The sequence below is a fragment of the Monodelphis domestica genome, chromosome 5, assembly GCF_027887165.1.
Source record: "Monodelphis domestica isolate mMonDom1 chromosome 5, mMonDom1.pri, whole genome shotgun sequence".
Taxonomy (NCBI): Eukaryota; Metazoa; Chordata; class Mammalia; order Didelphimorphia; family Didelphidae; genus Monodelphis; species Monodelphis domestica.
This window is the reverse complement of record NC_077231.1, coordinates 172,223,741-172,236,674: the sequence shown is the minus strand read 5'-3', so window position 1 is coordinate 172,236,674 and position 12,934 is coordinate 172,223,741.

The following is a 12,934-nucleotide window of genomic DNA, read 5'->3' as shown; positions in this document are numbered from 1 at the left end:
AAGTGCTTTTTACACATGATATCAGTTGACCTTACAACAGTTTACAACTTAGTTGCTACAGGTATTTCACCAAAGAACAAAGCGTACCCATGGTCATTCAACAAGAAAGTGTCACTGAAACCCATGAGACTATGTTATAATAAAGAGTGTTATTCAAAAAATTCAGAATTCCTCTTAAACTGTGAGGCAGAAGGTAGAGATGAGGGCTCAGTTGAGGCTTTGCATTGAGTCACTTCGATTAAATAATCTCAGAATATAAATATCCTCCAGATATCATATAGACCAAGAGTTCTTAACCTTCTTTTGTGTCTGGTAAAACCTATAGAATCCTTCTCAAAAGGTTTTCAGATTCATAACATAAAATACCTAGAAATCATGAAGAAAACCAGTCATACTCAAATGTAATTATTATTTTTTTAAAAGCTCATAAATCCCAGGTTAAGAATCCATGATATAATCCAAGGCTTTCATTTTATAGATAAGGAAATGAAGATCCTTAGATGACTTCTTATCATCATTTCTATGTTGATGGGCCTGACTTTTTCAAAATAAATAATAATATTAACAATATCATCTACATAGCTCTTTATGTGTACTGAGGTAATATGGGTGCAGCATATTAACTGTACATTTCTTGAGTTTTAGTCATGTATCCTCTTGGAGAGAATGTTTGAGTGGAGTCAGGAAATCTTGGGTTCAAAACCTGCCTTAGATACTAACTAGTTGCATAACCATGGATGGGTCATCCTTTCTGGGCCTGCCTCTGCATGTAAAATGGAGATAATGATACCTAGACTACTTACCTCACAGGGCTTAATTAAGGGAAGTAATGTGTGAAAAGCATTTAAAATGCCATAGAAATGACCATTCTTATTAGTTCAAGGAAAATCTAAATCCAAAGAAAATAGCCCCTAGGCAGGGTGAAGGGAGGCAGAATAACCAGTAACAAGCAACCATTTAAATTTTGCTGGTCCTCAAGTATTTGGAGATAAAACATTTGGCGAGGGTATTAAACACCTTCTGCTTGGCTCCTGTACTCAGGACTAGGAGTAATGAGTAAAAGTGACAAAGGGGCAGAATTGGACTTTTTCTTAAGAAAACCTTCCTACCAATTAGAGCTGTCTAAGAGTGGAATAATTTTTAAAAAAGAAAAGAAAAGCTCTCTAAAAGTGGGTCAGTTAGATGATGCACTAGTAGAGTCCCAGGCCTAGAGGCAAGAAGACTCATCTTCTTGAGTTCTGATCTGACCTGAGACATTTGCTACCTAGACGACCTGGGCAAGTCCCTTAAACCTGTTTGCCTCCAATCCTCATCCATAAAAATGAGCTGGAAAAGGAAAGGACAAACCACTCCAGGATCTCTGCCAAGAACGTACCAAATGGGATCACAAAAGAGCAGGATATGGCCAAACAACAATAAACAGTGAAATGGACTGCCTTGGGGAAGGGGCTAAGGTCCCCTGCACTCGTGGTCTTCATCAAAGACTGGATGATCCACTTGTCCAGATGATTGTAGGAGAAGGGAATTCTTACACGTGGAGGCTGGACCAGATGACTGTGAGGTTCCCCCCAGCTAAGATCTTGGGATTCTGATTCTCTGATGCAATCAGAGAACCTACTAAAACATTAAAGAAAACAGGATCTCTTGGCTTCATGGGACTTACCATCTAATGAGGGAGCTGCCACCAGCCAGAATGACACCTGGATAGTACACAACTAAAGAAGACTTCCGTGCGTTAGAGATGAGCAAATTAAAGAGCTGCTCCAGGTTATTCATTTTTTCATTTAAATCTCTTTTTATAATTTTGTTTTAGAACTACTATATGTATATGTGCATGTATATACATGTGTGTATAAATAAACACTTGTGCATATGTGTAAAAGATTAATTTACTATCAGGTGGCATAAAACCATACCATATTATCTTTGTTTAAATATCTTACTATTTGGGGGGTTAATTCAGCTTTAGCTAAAACTTTTAGTTTTGTGACTTTGCAGTAGCATGGTAAATTTTGGATCAGTCTTATATTTTAAATAAAAATTTGGGTTTTTTTTTCTATATTAGATGTTTTCCCTATAAATATCTTGTAGTATCTGCCTTTGAATTCATTCTGAGACTTTCTGGTTTTATTGAGAGGATTCATGAATTTGATTTGTTGTTGTTCAGGCATGTCTAACTCTTTATGACCCTATTTGAGATTTTCTTGGCAAAGACACTAAACTTGTTTTCCATTTGCTTCTCCAGTTTATTTTACAGATGAACAAACAGAAGCAAACATTATGTTAAGGGACTTATCCAGGAGGTCACATAAGTATCTGAGGCTGGATTTTAATTCAAGTCTTCATGATTCTTAGTGGAGCACTCTATCCACTGTGCCCCACTCCCAATGCATTTGATTATAGCATTATAATTATTAGATTTAGCTTTCAGTCATTCTGTCAAAATAGAAAATATGCTTTCTTACTCTCATTATTTCTATCATTTATACAAACTTAATAAAACTACTCTAAATCATTGGTTTTTTCTGTACTGTGAATATATAAATGATTTAAATGATACAATAGAGCTCTTTGATTTAAATTTCTATTTTTAAGAAAGGGACAAGCAGCCTTGAATAATCCTGTTCCTGCTTTTTTCTATCTTCTGTGTTTTCTTTTTTCTCTTTATATTTCTCTAAAACATCCTTCTGAAACCTTTGGTGAATAGTTGGTACAGTGCTCTGAGGCTTCTCATATTTTGTTAGCAAATGGTTTATCTTAAAACAAGAAGCATAAATTAATTTATAATTTTTGATCTGTAATCCTCATTAGTTGCTTAAAAAACTAACTGTAATATACTTGTTTTAAATGTGGGGGGGGGTTTTGCCTGGGACCCTTGGTTGTTATTTGAAGACTTCTTTGAAGTCTGTGCTTCTCTCTGTAATCTTTCAAAGTCTGCATCCAGAGAACTTAATAAAGAGTAGATAATTTTAGGTTATCTCTGAATTGTTTACAGTTCCATTTCCTGCTATAGTTAAGCCTATTGTTGATTGTTTCTATGGATTTTTGATCCATATTGATATTTTTCTTATTATTTCCTCTTGATCATTTTGAGCATATTTTAAATCTAGTTTGTAGTCCTTCTGTGATTTTTTTTTTACTAACTTCAAGCTCTCATTTGATCTTGTGGTTTTCTTTAATGCTAATTCTTAAATATGCCATTTATCCTTTTGAGGATATCGCTTGGGATATCTTGTGTGTTTAGTTTCTTATCTACATTTCTTCTGAAATTTTAGCTCATTCAACTGGTTCATAATATTTGTTTTGATGTGTCAGTGTTATGCTTTCTTCCTTTTTTCTTTAGTTGATATTTTAATAGGTATTATGATAAATTTAGGGCTAGAAAGGACATCAAAGGCCATTTAGTCTTACCCCTATCATTTTTCCTATGAACAAATTGAAACCTAAAAGGTTTATGTGATTTACCCAAGATCACATAGGTAGCAAATGACTGAGGCAAGTGGAAGATTTTCTTTCACAACATGACTAATATGGAAATATATTTTGCATGATTGCACATGTATAACCTGTATCAAATTGCTCACCTTCTCAAGGAAGAGGACCAAAGGGAGAGAGGGAATTTAGAACACAAATTTTAAAAAATGTTAAAAATAGTTTTGTGTGCACTTGGGGAAAAAAATAAAACATTACTTTTTAAAGTCAATGGATGAATGAATAGGCATGAATAGGCTAAAGTGATTTACCCAAAATAGAATTTTTCAGAACAAACAAAGTCAAACACAGAGAAATATATGACTAGAAAAGAAAGTGGGTCAGCTATGGGGGAAAGCAAGGGATGTCCTCATGCTTCATTGATAGCCACACAAGGTCAGGATATCTGGAGAAAGACCTTTAGAAATTTAGGACTTAAGGAATGCCATTCATAAAATATTCACAGGATAAGAAAGTGTGGATAAAAAGTTCCATATGAAAGAACATCCACATCGATAAGATCACAGATCCATCAAAATACTACCGACAATGGTGTGGCCTGGAACACCATGGTGGTCACCCTTGGCCCATCCATAATAGAAGTACAGCTGTAATTGTAACTGATCAGACAAATAATGGGGTTTGATATTGAGATATTGCGATATTGCTGGAGATATATTAATAATTGTGGTAATAAAATTAATAGCTCCTAGAATTGATGAAATTCCAGCCAGGTGGAGTGAAAAAATTGCTAAATCTACTGAAACTCCTGCATGGGCTAGATTACCAGCTAATGGAGGATACACTGTTCAACGGGTTCCAGCTCCTGCTTCAAAAGTAGATGATGCTAATAGGAGAAGAAATGAGGGTTGAAGTAATCAGAAGCTTAGCATGAGCAACTTGAACTAGACCCAGGACCCTTAGAAATTCTTTGCCTACCAAGAGAAAAATTCTAAGCGATTCCACATGCTATGGGGAGCCTTTCTTACTTCCTTTATTAGAAATCCATGACTTCCCAAGTCTCAACACTCCTTGAAGAGCTACTGTTGCAGCAATGTGGTCTTTGGCACCCTCTGATGGAAGAAAAGCAATATGGTAGATAACTCTACCATTGTATTTGCAAGCCTATGGCATCCATCAATGCCAAATCAGCATGAGTCAGAATCTAGGAAAGTCCCCATGCAAGAGCAAAGTGTAATGCTTCCAGGAACAGAGGATGCAAAGTTCAGAAAGGCAGTACAGCACCATCTAAAGACCAGGACAAGGTCAGTTATTCAAGTAACTAGGAAGCACTGATGTCTGAAGAGTAAAGAGCTGGTGATCCAGTTATGAAACCGAGAGGTCAAAACCCAGAAAAATATGCCCAAAGCTTAGGAGACCCAAATGAAAGGAGCACCAAGAGACAACACTTTGTCCAAACAAAAGCTATTTCTGGGAAGCTTAAATCATTTTGTTCCAGGCATGTGTGACCCAATGGTGGTGTCAATGCTCTGCATGATCTTGGGTATTCCCTTCCTTTTTACTGCTGAAGTTAAGCCACCTGTCCACAGTCACTCAAGCGTGATGAATCAAGGACTCCTCCAAAGTCTACCATCACCAAAAATGGCACCGACAAAACAAAGATAAATCTGTGAGAAAAAAACAAACAAACAAACCAATATCATGACTACCCAGAGACAAAAAGAGAATGGGAAAAGGTTTCATCAAGGCTTCCCCACAGGGTTCTTTTCCCAAGAACATGCTTTACAAGATTGAAAATATTGATAAAAATTACATCATGGTCCACAATCATAGAAGGTGAAAAAATGTCATGTAAGGTTTTGAACAGTTCTCTATGCCCTGTTTTCAGACTGGAGAAGCAGAGACAAATCATCATCTATTGAACCTCATCAGGAGGGATGCAACTATGTGAGTGGAGGCATAAGGGTCAATCAACACATACTCTTCTTCAGGTCTCATTGCCCCAAATAAATGTAGACTGAAGTTGCTGGTGGTGGTGGATCACATCTAGGAGGATTGGTTGAGGTTGAGTTAGAAAATCTTCCATCTAGTGCTTAGCTCAGAGCCTAGCATAGAGTAAACATTTAATAAATGTTGATTGATTGATGGTTCTGAGAATCGAGCCTCATCCATCAAGTGTATAAGTTCTGGTTTTTTCAATGGTACATCAGTTTGAAGATGATGCCCCCATGTAATATGAGTACTAGTAAGACTGAATATGATAAAAACTTTTATTTTTTTGCTTTGTTTTTTGGACTGGACCTGTGATTTACTTGGCAGTGAGGATACTCTTTTGACCAATGCAGGTCAACACCCACCCTACAAATTTAATCTTTGAGAGTGGTCTAAGGGACTAAGTAGTTTTCCCATTGTCATACAGGCAATATGTGACAGAAATAGAACTTGAACCCAGGTCAGAAGGTTGTCCATTTGCAACCCAAAGGAACCTTTGAGTTCATCAAGTCCCACCCTTTCATTTTGTAAATAAAGAAATGGGTGGAGAAATATTAAGCAATTTTCTCAGTTATCCACAGCTAATGAGTTGGAGATAGGATGTGAATTTAGATCTTCCTGATTCCAGAAATAACTCTCTATCCACTATACCATATTTCTAATTAAAAAAAAAAAAACCTCAGCAAAGTCAGCATTGTTAAAACTGTTTGGTGGTCTAGCGAGGATGCTATAAATCAAAGAGGATAATATTGAGAGGCCACTCTCATTCAAAATGATGCCCACAGCTGGCTGAGTAAATCCTCCCATTTTGCACAGTTTTCTTCAGGAGCCACTTTGGGATAGGGCTGAGGCACAGAAGGGCAGCAGGAACTATGAGAGAACAGCTTCCCTCTCAGTGGCATAAGCATAACTCTTATGAACTATGTTAAAGAAAAGAGCCATTGACACAGAAAACTTACGCTTAGGAACAAGACATCTTAATGCATTTGCAAGGAAGAGAAACCAGGAGCCTGAGCTTTAGAATTCTGTTTCCAAGAACTTAGCTTCACTCCTAGAATTTTTATGCCTCTTAAAACACAGACATAAAAGTGTTATCAGTTTAAAGCCATTGAAAGCTTGCAGAGGAGCCAGGCAAGGAGCATCATAGAAGACCTCACAGGTTCTGCTTCCAGGAACTATTCCACATATTTGTGATCAGAAAGGTCTTACAGGGTTAAATTCCTACATCCATCTGCGACCTCCTTAGTTAAGTATGAATTCCATAAATTCACTTATATGGTACTTACTATGTGCCAGACAGGCAGCTAGATGGCACAATGGATGCCAGTACTGGTCCTGGAGTCAGGAAGATCCACGTTCAAATGCAGCTGCATGACCCCGAATAAAAGATTTAAATAATAATAAATAAACAAACAAACAAATAAATACTTGGATCTGCAGAGACAATTGATAAAGTTGAAAAATAATAATAGCTAACAGTTATATAGAGCCTATGTGCCAGGCTCTGGCACAAAGATAGATAGATAGATAGATAGATAGATAGATAGATAGATAGATAGATAGATAGATAGATAGATGAACAAATAAATGAATAAATAAATGAATGAACAAATTTAATTTGAATTTTTAAATTTAAAATAATTTATTATTTTATTATTATTAATTCAATTTAAATAATTAATTAATTTAAGAATAAAACATAGTTTCTTCATCTGTAAAATGGGGGGTAAAAATAGCCCCTAGTTTCCAAGGAGGTTGTGAGGATCAAATGAGATATTTATATTTGGCCCATTTGTTGTTGTTCGGTTGTTTCAGTCCCATCTGACTCTTCATGACCCCATTTGGGATTCTCTTGGCAGAAATACTGTTGCAGTGGTTTGCCATTTCCTTCTCCAGCTCATTTTAGAAATGAGGAACTGAGGCAAACAAGATGAAGTAACTTGCCCAGGGTCACACCGCCCCTAAGTGTCTGAGGCCAGATTCTGAGCTTAGGAAGAGTCTTCCTGACTCCAGGATCAATGCTCTATCCCCTGCACCACCTCACTGCCTATCTGGCACTTAGGCTCTATATAACCGTTAGCTGTTATTATTTTTCAACCTTATCAGTTGTCTCTGTGAATCCAAGTACGCCAAAGACCAGATGACCAGCGTAAGTCAATTCTTCTGATCTAAATAAACTTTCCTTTTCCGGTTTCACTAGAAATCTTTTGAGAGTCTCTGCAGGTCAGTGACAGACAAATCTCTTGGAGGGTCTCGAAACCATTTGGTCGCTGGATGACTTCTCAGATATAGAAAAAAAGTCCTGTTGGGTATGAGTTGGACAGGATGACTCCAAAAGTCCCTATCAACCCTCCGATTCTGTGATTGGCATGCTTGGCAGACCAGCTCCTTGGGCTTAACGTTGGATAAGCAATGTGCCCAGAATGGAGCGTGAATGGAGAGTTAATCCTAAATTTGGAGTAATCAGCAGTAGAGGGTATTTAGAGAGGAATGGGAGAGTGGAAGTGAAGAGCCTGTGAGTCATTACATGTATTTGTGGGAGTTATTCAGGTATGGATCCTCTGGCAATTTGAGGGTGTGTTTAGGGTGCAAGTCCCTGGATGTTTATGGGTATTTGGGGTGTGGATCCACAAAGGGTTTAGCTTATTCCTTAGGGTGAGCCTCAACTTAAGACCATGGAGAAAGGGAAGATTGGGAAAGCATGCAGAGGCAGACACCCCTCAGGACCATGCATCAAGCCAGCAAGACCTAGTGTGTCATTTATCCGAGTACTAATCCCTATGGAAAGATTCTAGCCTCTGCCTTTGCATTTTGCTGTTGTTCAGTCATTTCAGTTTCATCTGTCTTTACGGCTCCATTTGGGGTTTTCTTGGCAAAGATACTTGTGGTTTCCCACTTCCTTCTCCAGCTCATTTTCTTAATGAGGAAACTCAGGTAAAAACAGGGTTAAGTGACTTGCCCAGGAACACACGGCTATTAAGTGTCTGAGGTTAGATTTGAACCCAAAGAGATGAGTCTTTTCTGACTCCAACATAAATCCCTGCAAATAACTGAAATGGTGACCGCCTCATTTCCTTATCCTCCTCCTTCAAATACTATCCTCTTTGAAGAAACCTGACCTGATTTCTTTAGTTTCTCGAGTTCTCCCCCTCCTCAAAGAACTGTGTGCTGGGTATTTATACGTAGCTAGGAATATTTTGTATTTCTCCCCATCCGGTGGCAAGTTTCTTGAGGGTGAGGATCATTTCATGTTTGCCTTGACATCCCCCCTGCGTAGGCACAATGCTTTGCACATGGAATAAGCGTTTGCTAAATCTGAGAACAGTGATGACACATTGACAGTTACAAGATCCAAATGGCCCAGTCCTGAGCTTGTAACAATGTTTTTGCCAGACGAAGAAGGCATGATGTGTGTGAGGGGAAGAGAGGCGCATGGCAGGGGCTGCTGCATCGGGACGCGTTCGTGTGTGCCCGTCCCTGTGTGGAGGCGAGGAGCGCGCAGGATAGGATGGGGGCGTAGCTAAATGGTCTAGCGTGATTGCAAAGGCGTGTCAAAGGGCACCAATGAGAAATAAAGTAGAAGACATGGGCTGCGATCAGATTTTGGAAGGATTTAAGTGTCTGAATGAAGCATTTCTATTTTATGGCAATGGTTATAAACAGGAAGCCAGACAATGAAGGATTCGGAACATGAAAATGGCGGCAATTCATCAAGCAAGCGTTTATTAATTTACTACTATGTGTGAGTCAGCCCGTTGGGCTATGGGAACACCGGCACAAAGAATGAAAAGATCCCTTCTCATAATAGATTGTAATGGGGTAGACTCCAGCGCATACACACAAACCTCAGCTCCAAGTTTATTGGCCTATGACTCCCCTCCTGGGTGGGAGTGGATTTCTGAAGGCTCCGCACCTGTGGGAGGGTCCGAGTGTGGGAAAGCTTAGAGGAGATGACTTCCGGTTTAGTGAGAGAAGACCCCCAACCCCCATTCCTGATTCTCTTCAGAGAGGAGTTCTTAAATGAAGAAAAACACTCTGGAAAGAAGCCAACAGGTAGAGGAGCTGAAACTCAATCCTGTCTCTCTCCCCAGCATCCCACACTAGAGACCCCTGTTGGGGAGAGCTCCCAGGCTCTCACCGGCCTCACACAGGCAGGGAGTGCTGAAGGATCAGTCTCCGCCAATGAAGAGATTCTTATGCCATGAGGTGATGCTTATTCTTTGACATGAGGGTTACACGCATTCATGAAGAGAATAAAGTATAGGGTAGCTCAAGGAGGGAGGGCACTCACCAGTGGCTGAAGGAAACAAGAAAAGGGCTTTGTATAAAATAATAATAACTAACACGAATATAATGCCTACTATGTGCCAGGCACTGTGCTAACTAAGCACTTTACAGAGATCTCATCCAAACCTCACAACAACCCTGGGAGGTAGATTCTATTATTATCTCCATTTTATAGATGAGGAAACTGAGGTTAAGTAACATGTACAGGGTCATACACCAGTGTTTAAGTTCCATTTTGAAGTGGGGTCTTCCTGACCCCAAAACTATCCATTTTCCCCACCTAGAAGGTAGTGTTTGAGATTCATACTGAAAGAAGAGGATTCTACGATTGAAGCAACAGGAGGAGGAACATGAGGGACAGCCATGGGGGAAATGAGGAACAGTAATTTGGGCATTACTGATAAAGGCATGGAAACAGATGTTGGGAATGTTTCATGAGAGGAGTAGATAAAAGGCCAATACAGCCAGGTGGCAGAAAGTGATGCACAATAAAACTAGGGAAATAGGACCAAATTATGAAGGGCTTTAAAAAGTAAAAATGAGAGAGAGACAGAGAGAGAGACAGAGAGAGGGAGAGGGAGAATGTGTGTGTGTGTAAAACTAAAGGCAATAGGGAGCCACTGAAGTTTATTGAAGGCAGGAATGAAATGGTTAGATCTGTGTTTAAGGATTATCAAATTAATTTGGTGTTTGTTTGAAAGATGGGTTGAAAGGAGGAAACTCTAGGAAGGAGTTTTGCCACAGAAGTTGTCTAGGACAGTGGTATTCAAGGTTTTTTTTTTTTATTACATACCTCATTAGTAAAATATATTTTGCATACACACTGCCTATATAGATGGATTTATTTATTCATAAATTATATGCATGTACTACTGTGCTAATAATTATGGTCATTATACAACTTCACCAGAAAAATGGTAACTAAAAACATTGAGTTAATATTTGATCCTAGAACCATTGGACTTGGTGTAAAAGTGAAGATGAAGGAACTAAAGGATCACCTGATTGTCAGATAGGATGAATTTTCCTTTGAGGAATGGAAGAAGGGCTTCAACATGAAAAGGAGAAAAGAGAATATTGACATTGTGGAAAGGGATCTTAACCTGAAAGGCACCCTCAGGTAGTGGATAGAAAGCCAGTCTCAAAACCAGAGAGACCTGGGTTTCAACCCCACTGTAGGACCTTGAGCTAGTTCTTTCTCAATGGTATAGGAAAGTCCAAGAAGATGCCAATGTGCATTGAAAGAGGGAGATCCATCCCCCAAGAGTTCCCCTACTTCACTGAAATCACAACTCCAATAGCTATCCTTTGGAAACTTTAGAGTAAGAATTTTGAGGGGGTGATGAGGTCGTACACCTGGGTTGAGATCTAAAGAAGAAGCTGTGTGATTGATTAGTGGGTTCATAGATGCTGCCTATAGAAATATCATCCAGCAGAGCAGCTAAGTGACTCAGTGGACAATACATAGCACTGATTCTAAGATGGAAGATAAGGGTTTTAAAAAAGAAAGATCTTCAAGAAAGCAGAGAGAGATGGGTGGATGGATGGATAGATAGATGGATGAATGGATGGTTGGTTATTCTTTCAGCTATGCCAGAACATCCCAAGACTGTCAAACAAGAGGAATATTATATATTTCTGGTGATTAACGTAGACATAAAGTGCCAGGAGGACTCCAGAAAGTATAGTTAGGAAGCATCTAAGTAGCCCAGTAGATAGAGTGCCAGATCTGGGTTCAACTCTGGCCCCAGATACTTCCTAGCTGGGTGACCCTGGTCAAGTCACTTATCCCCCATTGCCTAACCCTTACTATTCTTCTGACTAAGAACCAAGATGTAGTATCAATTCTAAAAAGGAAGTTAAGGTTTTACAAAAGAAAGTATAGCTAAAGATTGCAAAGGCTTGAGTAAGAAAATGGCTTAAATGGTCCCAAGGGACAACTTCATCTGAGAATTCATGGTAGAGGAAGAGAGCTGAGCAGAATCTGAGATGTACCTTCAGTTTGGGAAGAATGGATTTCACAAGTTCTTGATAAAAGGTGGGATTACAAGACCTAAACTCCTACAGGGGAAGTCAATTCAAAAAGAATTTAAGTCTCTAAATAAATCCAGGTGGAATGTCCTGTCCAGAAAATAGTAAGAGAATTAATTTGGTTAGAAAGTAGAGAGTTTCAAGTGTCATGATAAGCCTGGAAGGGAATCTGGAGTGAGACTGTTGAAGGGTCCAACAGAGGAGTTGCTATTTCATTTTAATTTCTTATATGTGTACATGTGGAATATGACCAGAGACCGGTCTGTTTTTGTCTTAGTGCCTCCAGCACCTACGTTGAGTACCATGACATCACAGCTGCTTACTAGACGTTATTGACCAAATAGGCTGCTTGACCTCAAAAAACAAAACTAAGGTTTAATGGGTGGGTATTAATAAGGAGGAAGAATCCCGTTCAATATAAGGAAATATCTACTAGTATGTAGAATTGACTTCTCCCTGCCTGCCCTTTTCCCTTCTCCAAAATGGAAAGGGACGCCTCCGTAATTAGTGAGTCCCCCTCCCTGGAGATCTCTAAGTGGTAGCTCATTCATGTAGAAGGGATTTCTGCTTCAAACCAGGGTCAAATTAGGTAACTTCCTGAGTCTTTTCTCATGCCTTTTCCACATGAATACATGAAGGATATGTGGCTTCAACAGCATGGGGATCTCCCTTCATCCCCAACAAGTCTCAACCTATCCATGATTTAGCAGCGAAGTTCTAGAGATGTGCCTAAAGTCCACAAAGGTTCAGTGACTTGCTTAGGATCACACAGCTACTCCTTATCCAAGACAGAATTTGAAAAGCAATGTGGTAAGTTGGAAAGTAGGTTGGATTTGAAGTCAGACGACTCCTGATTCAGGTATAAGACAGCTAGATGACACATTAGGCAGAATTCCGAACCTGGAGTCAGAAAGAACTGAGTATAAATCCAGCCTCAAAAAATTTAGTTATATTGTTATTATTGTTGTCATTTTCTGTCAAGTCCAGTTCTTTGTGACTCCATTTGGAGTTTTCTTCACAAAGATACTAGAGCAGTTTGTCATCTTCTCCAGCTCATTTTACAGATGAGGAAACTGAGGCAAATAGGGTTAAGTGACCTTCCCAGGGTCACAAAGCTAATAAGCTTCTGTAGCTAGATTTGAACTCACAAAGATGAGTCTACCTGACTTGGGTCTGGCACTCTATCCACTGT